Source organism: Oryctolagus cuniculus, chromosome 2, assembly GCF_964237555.1.
Source record: "Oryctolagus cuniculus chromosome 2, mOryCun1.1, whole genome shotgun sequence".
NCBI classification, from domain to species: Eukaryota; Metazoa; Chordata; class Mammalia; order Lagomorpha; family Leporidae; genus Oryctolagus; species Oryctolagus cuniculus.
The window spans coordinates 131,647,024-131,670,468 of NC_091433.1; the positions used below are offsets into that span (position 1 = coordinate 131,647,024).

At 52.5% G+C, this 23,445-nt stretch overlaps 1 protein-coding gene across 1 annotated transcript in view; it reads right to left on the reverse strand.

Annotated features, from left to right (window-relative positions):
- Positions 1 to 1,572: 1,572 nt before the first annotated feature.
- The window catches only part of ANKRD53 (ankyrin repeat domain 53), a 37,030-nt gene continuing 15,157 nt past the window's right edge, over positions 1,573 to 23,445 (reverse strand). Inside the window, exons 7-8 of the mRNA XM_008254266.4 lie at positions 6,854 to 6,996; positions 1,573 to 1,845 (exon numbers count right to left, since the gene is read on the reverse strand). The gene's annotated coding sequence lies outside the window, so the exon portion shown is untranslated. The remainder of the gene's footprint in view (positions 1,846 to 6,853; positions 6,997 to 23,445) is intronic.

Consider the following 23,445-nt stretch of genomic DNA (forward strand, 5'->3'; position numbering starts at 1 on the left):
GCGACGGGTGGGGGGGGGCAGCGTCGCCTGTGACGCGCGCAGTGACGCCGCCAGATCCCCGTGGAGACCCGGGGCGAGGGAATAGTGCGCGGAGAGAGGCAGCCGTGGCGTGTTGCGGGCGTCAGCATCGTGTTCAGCGCAGTATCTGACTGGCAATGGAGAAAGCCCCACGTGCGTGACGCACACAGCAGGGTTTCCGCAGCGATTCTAGGACTTGGAGAGTTCGCCATAAAGTTTGGAGGAAATGGAATTAACGGATGCTTATTTTGGTGTTAAAAATAATGAAATCTATGCACAGTTTTCTCATAATGCATTTTCCATAACCTTTCTGAAGACCCCCTTCATTTACATGGATTTCAAAACTGGTTGTGGGCTTGCATTGGGGCGCAGCGGGGTAGGCTCAGGACCTCCGGTTCCAGTCCCGGCAGCTCCACTTCTGATCCAGCTCCCTGCTAATGGCCTGGATAAAAGCAGCAGCAGATGACCCAAGTCCTTGGGCCCCTGCACCCATGTGGGAGGCCCGGATTCCACCTGGCCCAGCCCCCTTTGAGTCCATATGGGAAGTGAACCAGTGCATTCTCTTTTCTCTCTCTCTCTCTCTCTCTCTCTCTCTCTCTCTCTCTCTCTCTCCCCTCCCATAACTCTGCGTTTTGAATGAATGAATCTTCGAAAAATTTTTTCTTTTTGTATCACACATTTTAAATTACGTTTTTCCACAAACGTTTTGAGGTACCCTCCTCTAGGGAGCTGGAAGGAACTAGAAGCTGGTTGGAAAAGGAGAAAAGCCCTGGAGGCAGTCCTGGCAGACCTGAGAAGGGAGCTTGCAGCTTTTACCACCCACCCACTTGAGTTATGTATGGGAGGTGTTTGAGGGGACAAGGGCTTCAGAGCCGGAAACGAGCAGATTTGGCTTTAAAGGCTTCCATACAGTGCCTCAGAAAAGGGAGTGCAGGTTGGGTGGGGGAAACCTTGCTCATCAGGGCAGCACGGGACTTCCCCTGCTAGGAGGGCGTTCAGCTGCCCTGAGTGTGGAAACTTCAGCCTAGGGATGGGTCATCCACAGAGCAGTTTTGAAGCTAGCCTGTCCTCTAACGCCCTCCCCACCCTTGCCATTCCTGCCAACTTCTTGTAGAGCAGTCCTGGCCTGGGTCCTGATTCCCTCATGGCCAGCCTGGTCTGGCATGAGCATTTGCTGCACACGTGCTTTTTCTGCTAGCACACAGGACTCTGCAACTCCTACCTATTTGGGCCGCTGAAGCACTAGATAATTCACAAGGATAAAAATTGGGGTGGTACGTTAGAGAGAGAGGTAAGACTTTTATGCCCGTCTATATATTTTTTATTTAGAGCTGGTAGGTACTCAATCCAACACACGCATTTTTCGAATAATAGAGGTAATAGATTCTGGTGGTACTAAACTGGGTGAGACTTTCAGAGGAGATGGGACTGTAGGTGGATTTTGAAAGAACTGTTCCTTCTCTGCACTAGTGCAAAGAGCCTTGGGACCTGTATCACAGCCTTGAAAAAGTTAACAGTATGCACGCTATGAAAAAATATGCCTGGATTTCAATATTTTGCACCAAAGTAAACTTATCTTTATTTCCATTTCTCCACAAGGTTTTCCAAATATCATCATATGCATGAGAATAAGTTTGCCTTAGTATTGCTTGATTAGAAAAGAAAGCAAAAAGGAAAGTGCCTAGGTTTGAAAACAAGGCGTAAGTTCACTGTTGGCTAGCACGATGATCTTGGGTGAATTGTATGCAGTTGCTACTGCTTCTGATCTGTAACATGGAGATGACAGACATCCACCTTCCAGGGCCAGCAGGAACAGCCTTTGGGAAACTGTAAAGCATAGCACAGACCTTAATTATCTTTATTGACAGTACTAACGTGTGACTATTGAGCACTTGAAATGTGGCTAGTACAAAATAAGATGCATTGTCATTGCAAAATACACCAAGGATTTCAAAGATTTAGAACCAAAAAAGAACCTATGATGTCTCATTATTTAAATCCAGGATGGGGAATATCTGGCCCGTGGACTATGGAAGTCCTGCAAATCATTTGGTCTGGCCCTGCCAAGGCAACCACAGGTAGAATTTGAAATTTAATAAATCTATAGCAGGTTAATTTTTAAGCTGAGATAATTTGGTATGGCCCACAAATGATTTCATAAGTATCCAAATGGCGCTTGGCAGAAAAACTTTCAAACCCCTGTAAATGAATTACACATTGAACTAACACTTTGGATTTAATGGGTTAAAATGATATATTTTGGGGCTGGTTTTGTGGCTTTAGTGGATTAAACCACTGCCTGCAACGCTGGCATCCCATGTGGGTATGGGTTTGCGTCCCAGCTGCTCCACTTCAGATCCCGCTCCCTGCTAATGTGCCTATAAAGCAGCAGAGGATGGCCCAAGTAGTTGGGGCTGTGTACTTGTGTGGGAGACCTGGATGAAGCTCCTGGCTTCTCGCTCCTGGCTTCAGCCTGGCCCAGCCTTGGAGGATTATGGCCATTTCGGGAGTGAACCAGTGGATGGACTATCTCCCTCTGTCTCTCCCTCTTTCTCTTTAACTATGCCCTTCAAATAAATAAATCTTTTTAAAAAGATATGTTATTAAAGTTAATTTAGCCTATCTCCTCTTTATTAGTGTAGCTGGTAGAAAATTTTAAATTTCCTATGTAATTCATATTCATGACTCAGATTTTGTTAGTACAGAACTGTACTGTCTTGTTTCCTACCCAATCAGACTAGAATATTTCAGTCACTGAGTGCCTATTTATGAAATAAATAATGTCCATATGATTGATTTAAAGAACACTGCATTGAATAAAATATCAATAACAATACCATTGTATGTTACACTTCTATACGGCTCTTTCTTTATCTTGTTTAATCATCCCAAAAACCTTACAGGAGTGATAGAGATTTCTAACCATATATTACAATTGAAATCAGCCTAGGCTCACACAAATAATAGGTGTTGCTTATTAGGGGTGTGGGCAGTTACTGTAATTGTTAAGGCAGCTAGGTAGACATTAGCCTATGTGTGTAAGAGAGGCCAAAGAAAATGAGAATTTTTAAAGAAAAATGAATTTTTGTAGAACGGAATGAGGAAACAAGCCCTGAGAGCAAACCAGCAATGACACCTAAAGTCATTGCTCTTGTTCAGTAACCTGGGAGGGGATTGTCAGCCTGCTCCCTGGGGACAGCCTGGGGGCACTGCCCCTGCCCAGCACCAACAGGGCTGTTCAGCGCAGTAGCACCAGGTTGCTAAGGTCCTGGGGTGGGGGAGGGGAGCTCCACATCCAGAAAACTCTATACCCCCAATTTTCCAGAAGAGGGAGGAGTGGAGAAGAGACAGGGGACTCAGACTCATGTCCATGAAAACTCCAGTCTGCACAGACTAGGCTGCCAGTCCTTTTCTGCAGGACCGCCTGTTCTGTCAGGTGCACTTGTCTTCTTTAAGCGTTGCTGCCTCGCTTACCACTCCTGTCTGTCTCACTTCTGAATTCCTTCTCGTGTGAAGGCCAGAACCTCTGAGCAGACATCTCCGGCAGCATACATGGGAAGGAAACAAATGATGCTGGGATGCGTTAGCGTCCATATAACTTTGCAAAAGCTTGCTGTCCCTTTGCACTGGACTTGCAGCGTCCCAGCAGGGGTTCCTGTGATGCTCGCAAGCTTGCTGAAGTCTCCTACAAGCCACAGTCCTGCTTCCTGTCTCCTTTATGTTGTCCCTGTGACCCCAGAGGTGCTACAGTCGCAGGGGGGTGGGGTGGCAGGAGCGACAGTGAGAAATCCCTCTCCTGCTAATTCCAGTTATGATCTGAGAGCAGAGAACTAACCTAATGATTATGTTGACTTAGCTCATGAAGTACAGCCATATCTTTTTAACTCACCACTGAATTTCCAGTTCTAACCTTAGTGCCAGGCAGTCTGGGGAGTGCTTATAAACTAGAAATCACTGTGCCACACACATTAGGGGTAGTAAATGTGCCATTGCATACTAAAGGGGGGAGATAGCAAATTCCACAGCAGAGACAAATTGCAGAACATACTGGGGAAAGAAAGAGGGGTGTGGGGTGTAAGAGAAGTGAAAATGTGAACTGGGGAAGTAGGACTGGGACTGTGGTCAGGGGGCCTCAGAGTGATGGAGCCCTAACCTGTCTTACTCTAGGAAGCTGCCAGTAACGTGTGACCTCAACACTGTGCTTTAGAATAATTGATCTGGCAGGTGGACAAATGGGAGGAGAGAGCTTGGAGCAGGGAGACAATTAGATGGCAAGGCAATGACCAGGCAGGAGATAAAGAAGTGCTAAAGGGACAGGGCAGAGCAGGAGCCCAGGGGAGGGATGCAAGCAAAGAGCGTGCTATAATCCCCTGTGGGTGATCTGAGATGAGGAAGGGGACAGCAGCCAGAGCTGACTTTCCCACAGTGAAAGAGAGGGGTGAGGGGCTGCCTGTGCAGGGGTGGAGGTGGTGTTCAGGCTGGTCGCTGCATAGCAGGGGAAGGGCTCTTCATGACTAACCCAGAAGGGGGTTCCTGGGGCCCCCAAAGTGCAGAGAGCACAGCAGGTATAGATAGCTGTCATGAATGCTCTGTCTTTCAAGATGTTCCAGCCACAGTGCAGTTGGTACAGCAATTAGGACCCTTGGGACTCCCACATCCTATTTCGGAGGGGGTCAAGTCTCAGTTCTCTCTTTTCTAACTTCCTGCTAATGTGTACCCTGTGTGGCAGCAGGTGATGGCTCAAGTAGTTGGGTCCCTGCCATCCACCATCCACATGGGATGTGTGAGAGCTTTTTCAATGTGTGAGAGCTTTTTCTCTCTGTCTCTGATTCTGCCCCTCAAAAGTAATTAATTAATTGTAATTTTCACTGAGACAATTGTAGACTCACATGCAGTTGTAACAAACACTTGTACTTCTGAGAGATCTGTTTCCCCCAATGTAACATCTGGCACAACTACAAGACAAGGTTATGACTGGATATTGACACAGGTCCAGTCCTCCATTTTTCTGATTTCTGCAGATCTGTCTATCTCTGTTGTTGTGTGTGTATCACATGTGCAGGTCCATGTACCCCTCTACCACCACCATGACACAGAACATTCCCATCTCTACCAGATGCCTCCTGCTGCCCTTTTATACCCACACTCCCATTCTTTCTTTCAAGATTTATTTATTTATTTATTTATTTGAAAGAGTTACACAGAGAGAGGAAAGGGGGAGAGAGAGAGAGAGGTCTTCCATCTGCTGGTTTACTCCCCAACTGGCTGCAATGGCCGGAGCTGCTCCAATCCGAAGCCAGGAGCCAGGTGCTTCTCCTGGTCTCCCATGCGGGTGCAGGGCCCAAAGACCTGGGCCATCCTCCACTGCCTTCCCGGGCCATAGAGAGCTGGACTGGAAGAGCAGCAACTGGGACAGAATCCGGCGCCCCGACCAGGACTAGAACCCAGGGTGCCGGCGCCGCAGGCAGAGGATTAACCTAGTGAACCACAGCGCCGGCCAGCATATTTCTTTTTATTGAACTATATAGACAAAAACCCATGTACTGTAAATAAGGGCTATAAAGTCATAGCTTCTTATCTGAGATCCTTGAGCTTCCCAGAAGGACCTGGGAAATGAGAAAGTTTGCGTTTTGCAATCAACTTTTCAGCCCCCATGAATGAGCCATCTGTCATCGGGCACAGAGGGGCTGCCTCCTGGGAGTGTGGGTGTGGGCACCTCCGCATGACCAGAAGAGGTAGAGACCAGAGCTTGACCAGGACCAGAGCACGTCTGGGTGCTCAGACCTCTGAGGGGGAGGGCCTGGGCAGAAAGACCCTTCTCGGGGTTGGTCACCACCTCTGGCAGCACCAGCTGCTGTCCAGGGATGAGGGCAAGTGCAGTAGCAGTCATACAACCACATGGGCCTCTGCCAGGAAGTCTCCCTGGAAGAAGTGGGAAGGCAGGACAGAGGGCCTCTCTGGGGCCATCTTCTCAGCTCCTGGAACTAAGTCTGGCAAGGATGGCCCAGTGGATGCCAAGTCTGGAACTGAGCCAGGGCCTCCAGGGAAGGAAGGGACTGTGTGGGGAGTAGAAACGTTGGGGCTTGGCAGAGCAAGTTGGGAGAGTGAAGGCAAGCAGAGGCTGGGGTACGTGTTCCGGGGCAGGCGGCTGCCCTGACTGGCTGTGCCACTCCCTGCCAGCTGCTGGGAGGGCTCAGCTTCCAGCCTGAGCTCCCTCCAGAGGACTCACACCCTCCGCTCCAGCTGATCAGTTCCGCTGTCCGCCAGTGCCTCTGCAAGTGTGGTGGGGAAGCCTGCTGCCATCTACCTGATGCCCTCAGGACCTGTCTAAGGACGGGCCCCTGACCCAGGGTCTCTGGAGTGGGGGTCAGAGACAGGGGCTGGGAGCGTCAACAGCACTCAGACCTCTGAGCTCCTCCCTCATGCCCAGTCCGGCGTTTGACCAGGCTGTGGGTACGCAGTTTTGGGGTCTCCAGAATGGCTGGGGAGGAAAGGTGTGAACTCCTGACAAGTTAAAGAAGCAAGAGAAAGTCACAAGGAAGCTATGAGTGAGCCCAAGGAGGACCAGGAACAAACAGGAGGCCAGAGAAGAAAGGGGTTGGAATGAACTGCAGCAACTGGGAAGGCTCCCTGGATGGTATTGGGTCTCCAAAGACTGTAGGGAGCCAGATAGGCAGAGGGAGGGGGCAGGAGGGTGCTTCGAGTGAAGCAGGGAGAGTGGGGGAAGGCTGGTGCCAGAGGCAGGGGACAGGCGGGGCAGGGGTCCTCAGGGAACCCTCAGTGTCTTGCATGGCAGGTGGGAGGTCAGGCCAGGTGGCTTCCCTCCCTTTCTTACCTGCCCAAGGGACAGGCAGGAGACAGGACAGAAGGAAGAGGAAGGGCTGGCCGGTAGCTTCATCAGTGGAAAGTTTCCTTGTAGGGGCCATATGGGTCTCAGATTGCAGCCTGGCCTCCTCGCAGCCTATCCTGTTCCAAGACCTGCAAAAGAACAGCAAGACCAACAGTCCGGTTTTCTTGGGACTGAAGGAGTTCCTGGGACACGAGACTTTCAGTTTTAGAAATGAGAGGGGTTGCACACCGTGAAGAAATCCCTTCCGGAGAGGGGTGCTAGAGCAATCAAGGGAGTGACCCCGGGGATCCATGCTGTGCGTGTTTTCAGGAGTGCTCAGTTCTCAGTTTTACAGAACTGTCTTCCAAAGCTGAGGAGAGCAGGATTTACACACACGACCATAGCAGAACAGTGCGGTCTGCAGACGGAGTCAGCAGGGTTCCCCAAGCCATGTTCCCTTGGGAGATGTTAACTGGTGCTTCTAGAACAAAGGTTTCTTGTGATCCCTGGAACATGGAGTCCTTGAAAGTCCCCCGGCCTCACCCCTATTTTGAGTCATAGTGCCCATCCATACAGTAAGGGCCAGAAACCCTAAACAGATAACCTTGTTTTGTCCTCCTTAACGGCTGAAAGTCAAGGTTATGTGCACAGTGATAGTCTTGTATTTCAGGGGGTATTAAATTTCCAATACATTTTCCCTAAATATTCCACATGTTTTGTCTTCATTCCAGTTTGGAAAACTCTGGAAAAGAATATAGATTTACAGGATCACAGCTTTATGATCCTGGAAGCTCAATAATAACTCAGTAATCCCATAGGGAGATTTTAAGGATAATCCAGCTAGAAGCATGATTTTTCTTTAAAGGTTAATTTATTTTATTTGAAAGAGTTACACGGAAAAGGAGAGGCAGAGAGAGAGAGAGAAAGGGAAAACACTTGCCTTTGTCTTTTAAGTTGATTAATTAATTTTTAAAAAATATTTATTTATTGACTTATTTGAAAGTCAGAGTTACACAGAGAGAGAAGGAGAGCCAGAGAGAGTGAGCGAGAAAGAGGTCTTCCATCTGCTGGTTCACTCCTCAGATGGCTGCAATGGACAGAGCTGTGCCGATCCAAAGCCAGGAGCCAGGAGCTTCTTCTGGGTCTCCCACGTGGGTGCAGGGCCCCAAGGACTTGAGCCATCCTCTACTGCTATCCCAGGCCATAGCAGAGAGTTGGATCAGAAGAGGAGCAGCCTGGGTTCAAACCGGCGCCCGTATGGGATGCTGGCACTGCAGGCAGCAGCTTTACCTACTACGCCACAGTGCCAGCCCCCATGATTTATTTTTAAAAATTAGGGGCTGATGCTGTGGCACAGCAGATTAACATCCTGGCTTGAAGCACCGGCATCCCATATGGGCGCCGGTTTGAGTCCTGGCTGCTCCTCTTCTGATCCAGCTGTCTGCTATGGCCTGGGATAGCAGTGGTAGGTGGCCCAAATCCTTGGGCCCCTGCACCCACGTGGGAGACCCGGAAGAAGCTCCTGGCTCCTGGCTTTGGATTGGCACAGCTCTGGCCATTGCAGCCACCTGAGGAGTGAACCAGCAGATGGAAGACCTCTCTCTCTCTACCTCTCTCTGTAACTCTGTCTTTCAAAATAAATAAAATAAATCTTTTTTAAAAAATTAGTTAATCAGGGGCTGGTACTGTGGTATAGTGGGTAAAGCCTCCTCCTGCAGTGCCAACATCCCATATGGGCGCCGGTTTGAGTCCTTGGCTGCTCCATTTCCAATCCAACTCCCTGTTATGGCCTGGGAAAGCAGTAGAAGATGGCTCAAGTCCTTGGGGCCCTGCACCTGCATGGGAAGACCCAGAGGAAGCTCCTGGCTCCTGGCTTTGGATCCGCACAGCTCCAGCCATTGCAGCCATCTGAGGAGTGAACCAGCAGATGGAAGACCTCTTTCTCGTTCACTCTCTCTGGCTCTCCTTCTCTCTCTGTGTAACTCTGACTTTCAAATAAGTAAATAAATAAATATTTTTTTAAAATTAATTAACTTAAAAAACAAACAAAGGCAAGTGTGTGTGTGTGTGTGTGAGAGAGAGAGAGAGAGAGTGAATCTTCCATCCACTGGTTCACTCCCCAGATATCTTCCAACATCGAGGGCTGCACCAGGCAGAAGCCAGGAGCCAGGAACTCCATGTGGTATTCCATGTGGGTGCCAGGGACCCAAGTACTTGCGGCATCACCCGCTGCCTCCTGATATGGGATAGGCAAGTAGCTGGTTAGGTCTGCTGAGCTGGAAGTCACAAGCCCTCACTCCATGTGTAATATTATCCTTCTAATTGCCAATCAGAACATCCCCCCCCCCACGTCCCCCCCCCCCGGGATGTATCATCCAGGATCTGGGGGAGAGGGTGCCATGGAAATATGTATATTAAGATCCACGAGGAATTTGATGGCAGTATCATAAAACTCGCAGGTGTCTTTATGCCCACGGAGATACACCCTCCCACCTCATGAAAGAGGCCAACAACTGGGGAGAGCCCCCTCTCCCACTGGAGACCACGACTGAAGGGGGTTCTGGGGTGCTCGTTCTCCTTCCCTTCCACCACCCCTTTTGTTTTGGGGTCCACTGCCCACTCATGACGGGTATTTCTCTGTGTGGGGCAATCCATGCTCACCTGTGTGTGCATGTGTTCGCTTTCTCACCCTCTGAATAAAATTTACTTTATTTATGACAGCACTAAGAACTCCTGTCTTTGTGCATGGCAAGGCCCTGGAATAGACATATTAAGACCCCAGCCCCCCACAACACTGCAGGGGAACACATTCGCCGGAAGCACAGCGGGACTCGAAACCTAGGTATTCAGATATGGGATATGGGTGTCCCAGGCAGTGTATTCACCACTGTGCCAAACATCCTTTGCCTAAAAGTATAGTTTCTATTCTTGGTCAGTTTCTTTTCTTTTTTATAAATGTTATATCCTATTCAAAGGCTGCAGGATTTCTCAGCTCCCCAGGAGCCTCACTCAATGTCCCAGGCCTGGGCTTTACTTCCCTTGGGGTGGAAACACCAGCAGCTGGGGGCCCAGCTCCCCCCTGCAGGACACCTGAAGCTGAGAAAGGTGAACCAAGTGGAGCTCTGGCTCCCTTCCCCCTCCTTCCTCTTCCCTTTCCCCAGAGGCAGCCCAGAGTCTCTCCCAGGCTTTGTTTCAGTGAGACCTTGACCTACCCCGGCCTTTTCTGGCCCCTGCAGAGGAACAGCGAGGTGGCCTTCAATGCTCCAGACCAGAACAGGGACCAGGCCAACGTCAGAGCTGCTCTGGAGCTGGGTGCAACAACCTGTGGTGCGTGAGGGGTCCCATCCCAAGGCAGGCCCTTGAGGTTGCTGCCCTGGGAAGGGGGGTGTTCTCAGTGATGACGCCCACCTGGGGCTCTGGAGGAAGAAGGACAGGAGACACACGCCCCCACAAACTCTGCCCTGAGCTCTGCAGCCCCCTGATGGGGGCAGATGGGCAAGGATGGAACCACGGGTTACAAGGCTAGGAAAGCCATGCAGTGACAGAGACCTCCTGGAGGAGGCAGGATTTCAGGATGGCTTGGAGATGGGGGAGGGTATTTCTGTGTCAAACTAGGAGGATGTGTGGGCCATTAAAACACCTGGATCTGGCAAGATTGTAAAGGGGTACCAGTTGGGCTCTGGAGGTGGTAACAGAGTAGATGGGCATCCTGCATGGAGCCAGGTCTTTTTTTTTTTTTTTTTTTTTTTTGACAGGCAGAGTGGACAGTGAGAGAGAGACAGAGAGAAAGGTCTTCCTTTGCCATTGGTTCACCCTCCAATGGCCGCCGCGGCCGGCACACTGCGGCCGGCGCACCGCGCTGATCCGATGGCAGGAGCCAGGTACTTCTCCTGGTCTCCCATGGGGTGCAGGGCCCAAGCACTTGGGCCATCCTCCACTGCACTCCCTGGCCACAGCAGAGAGCTGGCCTGGAAGAGGGGCAACCAGGACAGAATCCGGCGCCCCAACCGGGACTAGAACCCGGTGTGCCGGCGCAGCAAGGTGGAGGATTAGCCTAGTAAGCCGCGGCGCCGGGTCTTTTTTTTTTTAAGATTTATGTATTTATTTGAAAGTCAGAGTTATACAGAGAGAGAAGGAGAGGCAGAGAGAGAGAGAGAGGTCTTCCATCTGCTGGTTCACTCCCCAATTGGCTGCAATGGCCGGAGCTGTACCAATCTGAAGCCAGGAGCCAGGAGCTTCTTCCAGGTCTCCCACGTGGGTGCAGGGGCCCAAGGACTTGGGCCACCTTCCATTGCTATCCCTGGATAGCTGGATTGGAAGTGGAGCAGCCAGGACTCAAACCAGCGCCCATATGGAATGCTGGCACTGCAGGTGGAGACTTTACCTGCTATGCCACAGCGCCGGCCCCAGGAAGCCAAGTCTTGAGGTTTCTCCCGGTCCAGGTACTGCCCCCTTCTGTGCCCTCAACCCCACTGGGAGGAAGGTCAGGGACGCCAGTCCCCACGGAAGGTCCCAGCCTGGGCTGAGGGCAAGCCGCCTCACCTTCCCCGGGGCCACAGAGCCGCAGAGCCGCAGCTGCTCTCTGACAGCAGCCGGAGTCCCTGGAAACAGGGTGGGGGTGCCTAGCAGCTCAGAGACCAGACTCGCAGGCTCAGGGGAGGGTCCAGGATGGGATGCCAGTTAGCGGCTTTCCTGTCCCACCCTTCAGAACACGGCCCTGCCCCCTGCCCCCCAGTTAGGGGCTGTGCACTCTCAGAGAACCCCCGAGGGAGAGCCAGGATTGACCTAGAAGATGTCCTGTCCATGGAGGCACATCAGACCCCTGGACAGGCTCTTCCTCATCCTCCAGTTGTCACCCACGCCCCTCGGATGGCCACCCGCCCCGAGGCCAGGCCTGCCCAGTGAGCTCTCTCTGAAGAGGGCGTGCAGTGGGGGCTGCCATCAGAGTCCCACATGGCCAGGCATGTGCGGTTCAGTAGCCGGCTGAGGCCTGAGTGGAGGGGACAGCAGTGCCTTTCCTGAGACAAGTGGGAAGACGGTATCAGCCATGGCTGACCGAGCGGTGACCCAAGGCCCATCACAGAGCCAATTAGCAGCCACAGCAATGGTGGTGGGCTCTCAGCTGCTTCCACTAGAGGCCTCATGTGCAACCGGCGTGTCAGGCCGTGTTAGCACCAGGAGGGCTGAGTGGAGCCCGGCTGGAGGCTGCCTGGATGGCAGAACGTGGGTGATGACACTTCCCCTGGGCTCCAGGGAGCCAAGCCACGTGAGACACGCGTGGAAGCCTGCCCCTGCTCCTGAGCACACGTGTGGCTGTGCATGTGTGTGCTGTGTGGATGCTCGTGCACATGTATGTCACTTGGAACGGTGTGTCAGTTGTAGCATACTTACTGCATGCCTACTTTGTGTGCACTGAGAATTCTGGGACTAACCAGGCCTGAGTCTCTCCCTCGTGGAGCTTCCCTTCTAGTGGGAGACACAGAAAATATACAGCATAGGGAAGGGACCACCAGGGTGGGTAAAGCCACTGCCTGTGACACCGACACCCCATATGGGCACTGATTTGTGTCCCAGCTGCTCCACTTTCAGTCCAACTGCCTGCTAAAGGCCTGGGAAAAAGCAGAAGAAAATGGCCCAAGTTCTTGGGCCCCACCACCCATGTGGGAGACCCCGGTGAGGCTCCTGGCTCAGAGCTGACCTTTGTGACCATCTAGGCAGTGAACCAGTAGATGGAAAATCCATGTCTCCCTCTTTGTAAGTCTGACCTTCAAAATAAAATAAATAAATCTTTAAAAGAAGAGAAGAAAATACATGACATTGATTCTGTTGTTGTGTCATAGTATCTGCAATGAGGAAGGTAAAACAGGAAATGGGATGGGGGCTCCGTGTGCTGCTGCAAACAAGGGGGGCCCTCAGAGGAAGTGATCTGGGCTGAACGACAAGGAAGCAGTCTGCTGCGCATCTGGAGGAGGGGGCTGTAGACCAAAGGCCAAGAGGAGTGCCGGAGTCAGAGCAGCTGGCACTCTACTCTGCTGCTGGTGTGGGTGGCCCATGTAGGAGGCAACGTGAGACAGTGTGGCTGGGGTGGCATCGGCAGCCAGGAGGGGGGAAGGAAGAAGCTTCTCGACCAGCTTGCCTCTGACCTCCAGCCGAACTCCAGTCCTGCTGCTTAGCACCCTGGGGGCTTGCCTGGCTCAAGCAGACAGCACCTGGGACTGTCCCCAGGGGATACCCCTAGTCATACAGATCCAACTGTGTCCATGTGGGAGGGCAGGGCCAGGGAGAGCATTCAGGGCTCACACAACCAGGCTGGGCCAGCGGACCAGAGCCTGAGACTGCTCCTAAAGCTGTGTCCAGGGGCCAGCAGTGAGGCTGTCAGAGTGTGCTCCGATGCCTGGGACCTGTGGGCAGGGTGTGGGACAGTCCTGCACAAGAAGGACGCTGGAACCCCCAGAGCAGGCTGGCTCAGCCCAGACTTTCCCTCGGGAGTCCAAAGCCTGACTCAGTGCCCAGCCTGCGCAAGGGCAGCAACCAGGGCTGGGCCTTGGGAAAACCTGGAGGCTCTGCCCCAGCCATGCCCCTTCTGTGGAAGGGGTGGGCTCAAGACCCCGCAAAGGTGTGGAAAGCCAGATTCCAGCTTTGACCTCCGTCTCCCAAAGCCCACGGCCCTGACCATCTCTTAGGCCCAGGGGAGCAGATGCTGAGCCAGCCTCCCCTCGGGTGGCCTCAAACAAGGTTGAGTGGATACAAGGAAGGGAGGTGATGGGTGGGGAAAGCAGTTGGCACCATGCCAAGCCAGCCAAAGGCTTTGTTCCACCTGGGGAGGGGGATTGATCTGGGTGTCTCCAGAGGACGTCAGGTGTGAAGGCAGTGGGTCTGGCCCACGTGTGTTGGTCTGGCACCCTCCTGATGGCTCCCACATCTGGGGTGAGTGCCAGGGGCCTCTGCACCTGGGTCTACCCGTGCACCGCCTGCAGCCTTACTCTGCCATCTGCATGGGGACTACTCTGTGTATGTGCCTTTCTGGGTGTGAGCATGTGAGGACATGTGAATGGCTCAGGGCTTGTCACCTGTCAGCCTCTGAAGCCCGTAACACCCGTTCTCTGGCCTGCCCCTGAGGCTCCCACGGGAGAGGCTGCCTGCTCCACTCTCGTCAAGGCTGCCAACAGCGGAGGCAAGGAGCCACGAGCAGCCCTGGAGAGAGGCCACTCTGCTGCTATTGGTCAACAGAGATCTGCACTTAGCATCACCTTCACCTTCACCCTCAGTACACACACGCACACACATGTGCACACATACATGTGTGCACACACGCTGCTGCCATGCCACTAGCCAGGCCAGGGCCCTGACCCCAGCCACACATTGATCCCGGCCTCTTACGGACCTCTGGCTGGGGTTTCAGACTCACATCCATGCCATGCCCTGAGTGTGATGGGGAGAAACGGCAAGCAAGGCAGCGTGGAGGCAGCTCATCAGGTGTGCTGGGCTCAGAGATTTCAGACTTGGGAGGACATTAAGCAAAACCCAGCACCACTCCCAGCCCAACTTATCTATTCCATTGGCCACAGCCACCTCTCTGTGCGTGGGGACAGGGGGAGAACCTGCTCCTGTCCCACCCACTAATGAACTCAGGACCTGTCTAAGGATGGGCCCTTGACCCGGGGTCTCTGGAGTGGGGGTGAGAAACAGAGGCTGGGAGCATCAACAGCACACAGACTTCTGGGCTCCTCCCTCCTCTCCAGCTTGGCGTTTGACCAGGCTGTGGGTGCGCAGACACAGAGCCTCCCAGACTGGCTGGGGAGGAAAGGTGTGAACTCCTGGCAAGTTAAAGAAGGGGCCAGCACTGCGGCGCAGCTGGTTGAAGTGCTTCCTGCAACATCGGCATCCCATTTGGGCACTGGTTCGAGTCCCGGCTGCTCCACTTCCAATCCAGCTTCCTGCTAATGCATCTGGGAAAAGTAGTGGGAGATGGCCCAAATCCTTGGGCCCCTGCACCCACATGGGAGACCTGGAAGAAGCTCCTGGCTTCAGTCTGGCCTGGCCCAGACGTTGAGGCCATTTGGGGAGTAAAGCAGTGAATGAAAGATCTCTTTCTCTTTCTCTCTGTCTCTTCCTCTCTCTCTGTTTTAACTAAAAAAAAGCAAGAGAAAGTCACAAGGATGCTGTGAGTGAGCCCAAGGAGGACCAGGAACAACAGGTGCAAACAGGAGGCCAGAGAAGAAAGGAGTTGGAATGGACTGGAGCAATCGAGAAGGCTCCCTGTATGGTACCTGGGTCTTGAAGGTGGAAGGAACTAGATAGGGAGAGAAAGGGCAAGAATGGTGCTCTGAGGCTGGGTGCTGTGCTGGGCCCAGGGACACGGGGAGGAGTGTCCTCCCATGGGCTGCTCAGGAAGGATTTGGGCTGGGTGTTAAAGAATGAATAGGAGTTTTCTGTGTGGAATGGCAGGCAGGGTAGCGTGAATGAGGCAAGAACAGCAGAGAAAGAGAAGAGACTGCCCAGCTCTCTCTTCTCTGATGGGGGGAGAGGGACAGTGCCAAGGCCAGGGGGATCCTGGAGGACTAGCCTTGGTCCATATGGCCTTAGTCTTCTGCTTCCCACTGCCCCTAAATCAGATTTTCCTGCTCCACTGGCTCGGTGGAGGCTGACTGCCTCTCTAAGCAAAAGAGGGGTTCTGTTAGGAAGGAAGAAAGGGCAAGAGGAGGCAGGGCAGTAAACCCTCACGGTCTATACAGACTCACTCCCCTCCAGTGGAAGCACCAGGCACACCTTGGAGGTGCTTCCCAAGGAGGCCATGGGTGTGCTTACCAGGGAAGAAGCTGGCAAAGTGGGTCTCACATGGGCCATGGTGAGAAGGTGAGAAGACTTGGGAGGAGTGTGTGTGAAAGGCCAGCATTGTGGTGTAGCGGGTTAAGCTGCCACGTGCAATGTCATCATTCCATATCGGGGCTGGTTCAAGCCCTGGCTGCTCTGCTTCTGATTCAGCTCCCTGCTAATGTGCCTGATAAAGCAGCAGAAGATGACCCAAGTCCTTGGGCCCCTTTACCCATGTGGGAGACCCAAATGAAGCTCCTGGCTTCTGGCTTCAGCCTGGCCCAGCCCTGGACATTGCAGTCATTTGGGGAGTGAACCATAAGATGGCAGATTTCTCTGTTTCTCTCTCCTTCTCTGTAATTATGCTTTTAAAATAACTAACATAAATCTTAAAAAGAAAAGGAAAGGGGGGACAGCACTGTGGCTTAGCAGGTAAGGCCACTGCCTGCAGTGCCAGCATCCCATATGGGTGCTGGTTCATGTCCTGGGTGCTCCACTTCTGATCTGGCTCTCTGCTGATGGCCTGCGGGGAAAGCAGTTGAAGATGGCCCAAGGATTTGGGCCCCTGCACCCATGTGGGAGACCTGGAAGAAGCTCCTGGCTCCTGGCTTCATATCAACGCAGCTCTGGTCCTTGAGGTCATCTGGGAAGTGAACCAGCAGATGGAAGATCCCTCTCTCTCTCTCTCTCTCTCTCTCTCTCTCTCTCTCTCTCTTTGTAAATCTGCCTTTCAAATAAATAAATAAATCTTTTACCAAAAAAAAGGAAGAAATAAATAAAGACAAAGAAAAACGGGCTTCTGAAGAGGGGATATTCTGAGGTCGTGTACCTCGGTGGTTACGCATGTGAGTGCCAGTGCTAGGAAGACTGGGGGTTGGGTGACCTGCCCCAGTTTGCCCACAGCTTTCTTAGTTTCATTGTCCTGCACATAACAGTTCAGTTGGTCACCCTACCTGAGACTCACTGGCTGTGACCTAAATTCTCTATGCCTCTGGTTCCTGTGTAAAATAGATATGAAATTTGAGAAAGGAATTTAGAACCAGATAAGAAGGACAGGTGTTGCGGTGCAAGGGGTTAAACGCCTGCCTGGGATGTGTGCATCCCACATCAGAGCTCTGGGTGGAGTCCTGGCCACTCTTCAGCCAATCCAGCTTCCTGCTAGTGCATCCTGGGAGGCACTGGATAATGGTTCGGGTGCCTACCTTTACCATCCACATGGAAGACCTAGATGGAGCTCCTGGCTCCTGGTTTCAGTCTGGCCTAGTCCTGGCTGCTGCAGTCATTTGGGGAGTGAACCAGTAGATGGAAAAATCTCTCTGTCTCTCTTGTCACTATGCCCTTCAAGTGGATGCATATAAATAAATAAATGCCAGAGAATTTGAGGATCATGAAAAACCAGTAGCCCGGGGAAAAATGAGATGGTGCCCGGGCCACACAAGGCCTTGACGCATTGGTTATCCTGGGGGACTCGCTGATGCCATCCGGACAGCAAGTAACTCAGGAAAAAGCATATATCCCCTTAAACAACTCAAGCAAATCACACAAGCCCCTTATTGCTATTTCTTCCAAATGTGTGTAGCCCAAGGTCACCAAAAGCCAGTGGGCAGCCTGTGCTATTCTTGGTAACCAGTGTAATTGCAACAAGCAATTTGTGGTAACCCACTGTTTCTCTCTCTCTCTCTCTCTCTCTCTCTCTCTCTCTCTCTCTCTCCCTCGTGCGCGGGCGCGTGTGCACACATGCAGTTTTGGTCTCTGTATGCTGTTACAGAGCCTCTGTCCTGGGGCAGACACAATCCGTGTTTCCTGGGCTTGGCTTTCCTCACTTTGTCTCCATTTTCACACTTTGGTGTGTCTCAACTTGCTTTAGGTTGACAATAATATCTACTTTATGGAATTATTATGTTAAACAAGAGAGTTTGTAGCAAGGACTTGGTTCAACAAACATTAACTAGCTGCGTGGGCTTTTTCTGAAAAGTCCCCAGGGGAAGCCAGAGCAGCCCAGCAGGAGACACTTCCTCCCAGACGGCAGGGCAGGCAGCTGCGGGGCCCTCAGACCCTGGATGGCGACGGAGAAGGCAGATCTAGCTTCCTCCCTGGCCCGGAGGCGCCCGAGTTCCATGACACACTCCGCCTTTCCCTCTCCTGTTCTCCCTGCGGGGGGGTGCTGGCTTGTGGAAGAGACTGCCTGTTCCTTCTCGTCAGGAAGTCCTGTGGTGGGAGACCACTGCAGCAGCTTAATAAAGGCAGGGAGAGCCTGCAGCGCACGGGGGCGTGGGGCGAGGCCCCATCAGCCAGCTCGTCCCCTACCCCTCCCACCCCTGCAGGTTGCAGAACTGGGACAAGGGCTCTGCTGCAAGTGTGCATGCTTGGGGTGGGAGGGGGGGGTGGGCCATGCATGCGAGGGTCTTCTGTGACACGTGCATTGAAAGCCCCAAGTTGCTCCCCTCCCTCATCCTGTCCCTTCCCGTCATCCCCACGCCCACCCCTCCACACAGGAACACCTCCCGGGCCTAGTAGCTTAGCTGAAGACAATGCTGAGGCGACTAATAGAGCTCTCTGAGGACTTGTCACTAGAAAGCTCTCTACCAGCCACCTTGGTAGCCCCTGGCATGGGCAAGGGTGGGAGGAGGGTGCAAGGGCCATGGGGCAGCTGTGGTGTGGAGACAGGCTGGGGAAGCCTGGGTTCCTGGGCCTGCACACAGATGGTGTGGACGAAGCAGTGGCACTGTTTCCTACTGTCTGGCTAACCTGCTCCAGAACCAGGAGCCGAGAGGCAGGATAACACACAGCAAACCTGCTGGCCACACGGGCCGTCACAGGCTGTGGGCCCTCGGGCCGGGATGCCTCATAGGAGACCATGCAGGAGGAAGAGGGGCTTGGGGGAGAGGGGGAGCTGACATCCTGGTGTCTCTCACACAAGCACCACTGTCACAGCCAGGCCCAGCCGGTCAGCAGAGGCCCTGGAAACTGAGGTGGACCCTGTCCCCTACCGCGTGCAGGTGTGTGCGTATGATGGATGTGACGTGGGTGTGTGTGTGTGTGTGTGTGTGTGTGTGTGTGTTTGTGTGTTCTCAGGACCTGCCCCCGCTCTAGGACTCCCACGAGGGACCCCAGTCCTCTTAAAACTTTCAGGAGGCCTGCGCCCCAGCGCTCTGGGCTTGGCCAGCGCCTCGGGTCGCCACTAGAGGGCAGCAAGCGACACGCCCGGCAGGAGGCGCAGGGGCTGCAGACTTCCCGCTCCCCCCCCCCCCCCCCCCGCCCCGGGTTTATTCCACGCAGCATGTGCGGGCCCCAGCAGGCTGAGCCAGAGAGGTCACAGAGCCAACTAAACTCCTGCCCCGCGTCTTGGGCACAATGAATGTGTAGTCTGTGACCCTGTGAGAAGGAGAGTTAGTGACAGCACTGAAAGGGATCAGAGTTGAGCAGATACTCGAGAGCGCCAAAGCCGGTCCCTGTGGGAGTGGGTTCATGAGTTACTGCGAGGCTGTAGGGAGAGGGAGAGGGAGAGGGAGAAAGAGAAGGCAAAGAGCCCAGGGGACCAGGCGGTCGCCAGGGAGTTAAGGCAGGACCCATCTGAGGGGCAAACGTGGCAGGATAGGTCGACAGAGGAGGCCGGGGACAGGGCGTGGGTTTTGCTGCAGCCTGCCCACAGGAAACCCCAGGTCCTCCAAGCGTGAGCTGTGTGGCTTTGGAAAGTGTTGAACTTTCTGCGCCTCATCTCCCTACCTGTGAGGGAGGCGGCACAGTGCGGTCTGCAGCAGAGATGAGCCGAAATGGACTCTGAGGGGCGAATGGCTGCGGGGGTGCTGGACACACAGGAAGAACGCTGTCATGGCCGGCGGTACCATTGTCTGCCCTTGTTCTGCGCCCAGAGGCCAAGAAGCCGCACAGTGACCATTTTCTGAGAAAGATCCATATGACGTTCAAACAGCTGGCTTTCCCTCCTGAATCAGCTGGGAATTGGCTCCCGGCTGTGTGGCCATTAAGTTGTAACACTTGGGGGCGTGCATTTGGCACATAGGTTAAATAGCCACTTGGGATTCTGCCTCCCATATGGAGCTCCAGGTTCTAGTTCTGGCTCCTTTACTTCTGATACAGCTTCCTAATAATGCGCACTCTGGGGGGCGGGGGCAGCAAGTAATGGCTCAAGTACTTTGGTACATCTCTCTCAAAATGAAAATAAACAGGTGCAAGTGTTGTAGTACAGTGGGTTAACCTGCTGCTTGGGACACTTGCATCCTATCTCAGAGAGCCTGGTTTGGGTCCTGCCATCTCTGCTTACAATGCAGTTCCCTGCTAATGCACCTGAGAAGGCAACAGGTGATGGCTCAAGGACTTGAGTTCCTGCCACTCACGTGGGAGACTCACATGGAGTTCTCAGTTCCTGGCTTCCATCTGGCTCAGTCCTGGCTGATGCGGGCATTTGGGGACTGAATCACTAAATGGAAGGTCTCCCCTCTCCTCTCCACCCTCCCCTGTCACTCAGCCCTTCAAATAAGTAAATAAATAAATACAAATTGAAAAATAAATTGTAACACATGAATGTGTGATTAGTAAAATTTAAGGAATGTGTGTAGTTACTGAAGTCTGTCAATATTTAAATCAACAATTTATTTGTTCTCTCACATTTGAGTCTACAAAGCCTTTTGCTCTTTTCTCTTTTTCTTTCTTTTTTTCTTTTTCTTTCTTTCTTTCTTTCTTTTTTTTTTTTTTTTTTTTTTTTGACAGGCAGAATGGACAGTGAGAGAGAGAGAGAGAGACAGAGAGAAATGTCTTCCTTTTTGCCATTGGTTCACCCTCCAATGGCCGCCACGGCTGGTGCGCTGCAGCCGGCGCACCGCGCTGATCCGAAGGCCGAAGCCAGGTGCTTCTCCTGGTCTCCCATGGGGTGCAGGGCCCAAGCACTTGGGCCATCCTCCACTGCACTCCCGGGCCATAGCAGAGGGCTGGACTGGAAGAGGGGCAACTGGGACAGAATCCGGCACCCTGACCAGGACTAGAACCCGGTGTGCTGGCGTCGCAGGCAGAGGATTAGCCTAGTGAGCCGCGGAGACAGCTGCTCTTTTATTTTTTTTAAAGATTTATTTATTTACTTGAAAGGGAGAGAGAGAGAGAGAGCTTCCATCCACTGGCTGAAATGCTGGAGCTGAGCCAATCCAATAGCTGGAGCCGGGCCAATCTAAAGCCAGGAGCTTGGAGTTTCTTCCAGGTCTCCCATGTGGGTGCAGGGGCCCAAGCACTTGGGCCATCTTCCACTGCCTTCCCAGACTGCAGCAGAGAGCTGGATTGGAAGTGGAGCAGCCAGGACTAGAAACGACACTGCAAGTGGCGGCTTTACCCGCTAGGCAGATCGCCGGCTCCAACCTTTTGCTCTTGAAATGATTCCCTTGAATTGAGTGTGGGGAGACCCTCTGCTCCCTCCTATGCCCTCTTCACGAGATGTCTGGGTTGCTCCCCACTTTTCGTGTCTCCCTGCCTGAGCGTGGTCCCAAGGAGCCTGCCTGGCCCTGTCCTGTTGAGTTAGTGGAGCAGACGGAGCCAGTGCCTCTCGCTTTTCACTGCTTGCTTCTCCCTGCTCTCAGGTCATGGCCTCTTCCTCGTGCCCTCAGAGAACATCTAGAGTCTCAACTCTGATTGCTGGGTGCCAAGTTTTGCTTCAAAGCTGTGGGAATGTGAAAGTGCCCAGTCTGGGACTGGCATTGTGGCACAGCAGGTTAAGCCGCTGCCTGGGATGCTGGCAGCCCAACATGAGTGCCAGTTCAAATTCTGGCAGCACCACTTCCCATCCAGCTCTTTGCTAATGCGCCAGGGAAAGCTGCCCATGATGGCCCAAGTGGGTGGGCCCCCTGCCACCCATGTGGGAGATCCAGATCAAGTTCCAGGCTTCTTGCTTCAGCCTTTTCAAATCAATAGATCTTAAAAGAAAGTGTGCAGTCCTGGAACAATGCTGGCTCAGTGAGAGGCAGGTGGACTTCATCTTTTGGGGCCTCCGTTTCCCTTATCTAGAGAAGCGTGACGGAGACTCCTCTTTCCTCCCTCCCTGGGAGTATAAACAGGAAAAAGACGATTTGAGAGTTTACTGTGCCTGTTCCCACTGATGCATTTGTGTCTCAAATATAAACTCCCCAATAAAAGGGACCTACCTGAGCATGAAGCTGCCCCACGGGGCCAACTGGGGCAGACAGGGTCACGTAAGCCAAAGTCAGCTTTTCTCACAAAGCAACTGGGTCACAGCAGGAAATGTAAGGACTCCTAACGCTCCAACGTGCCATGACCACTTTAATGTTAAACCTGCAGTTTAATTTTAACTCATTTTATTCATGAATATGTAACACATGTACATATATTTACATAGTTTAACGTTCTAAGGTTATAAAAAGATATACAGTGGGAATGTTCTCTCCCGTTCCTGATTCCTGAACCCGGCTCCTTCTCTTCCTTTGGAAGCCAGCAATGTTACCATTTCCTAATGGAGCCTTCCAGAGTAACTTTATATAAAGAAATGCATACATAGTTTCTTTCTGCCCATCAATTTGCTTTTTCTAAAAAGCGGTACTATATAAGTACCTAAAGAACATCCTCATTCCTCCTTATGGGCCTGCCCCTATATATTTATTTTTTAAAAGATTTATTTATTTATTTTGAAAGAGTTACACAGAGAGAGAAGGAGAGGCAGTGAGAGGGAGGGAGGGAGGGAGAGAGAGAGAGAGAGAGAGAGAGAGAGAGAGAGGTCTTCCATCCACTGGTTCAATTCCCAATTGGCCGCAATGGCCGGAGCTGCGCCAATCTGAAGCCAGGAACCAGGAGCTTCTTCTGGGTCTCCCATGTGGGTGCAGGGGTCCAAAGACTCGTGCCATCTTCTACTGTTTTCCCAGGCCATAGCAGACAGCTGGATCGGAAGTGGAGCAGCCAGGACTCGAACCAGTGTCCATATGAGATGCCGACACTGCAGGCAGTGGCTTTACCCACTATGCCATAGCTCTGGTCCCTGCCTTCATATATTTATACACCCATGTATATTTAGCCAGTTTCCTGGTTAATGAACCTTCAGGTGGTTTTAAGGCTCATGGAGCTGCAGGGAAAAGCCTTGTTGGTACAGACATGGTCCTTTGAAGTCTCGCTTCTCCTCCTGTGTGTCTCCTCAGGAAACCCCAACTGGGTGGCCGGGACCCCTTATAAGTCAGCAGATACAGAATTCAGGGAGAGAAGCTCAAGGAGCCTGGAAACTTAGACGAGAAAAAAGTTTCCTTTTTAAAACAATGTTTACTCCCACTTTATTATTTGAAAGCCAGAGCAGCAGAGGGAGAAAGAGAAAGATCTTCCATCTACTGGCTCACTTCCCAAACGCCCCCTGTAGCTGGGGCTGGGCCGGGCTGAAGCCAGGAGCCAGGAACTCCAACCAGGTCTCCCACATGGGTGGCAGGGGCCCAAGGGCTTGAGGCATCACCTGCTGCCTTCTTGGGTGTACATCAGCAAAAATCCAGATTGGAAGCAGAGGAACCAGGGCTGGAGCCAGGCACTCTTCCAAGAGTCCCAAGCAGTGACTTTACCTCTGCCCCAAAAGCCCGCCCAGAATCGCCTTTCTTTTCCAGGCTAAGTAATATTCCTTTACAAGTGGGCCCCCTTTGGTTTCCTTCCATCCATCCATGGACATCGGGTTATTCTCACGTGGCGACTGTTGGAAATAATGCTGCTGTGATCACGGATGTGCAAATGTCTGTCTCAATTCTTTTCGGTCTACTCTGCCCAGAATTGGAATTGCTTGCGTCTGTGTCTTATGTGTT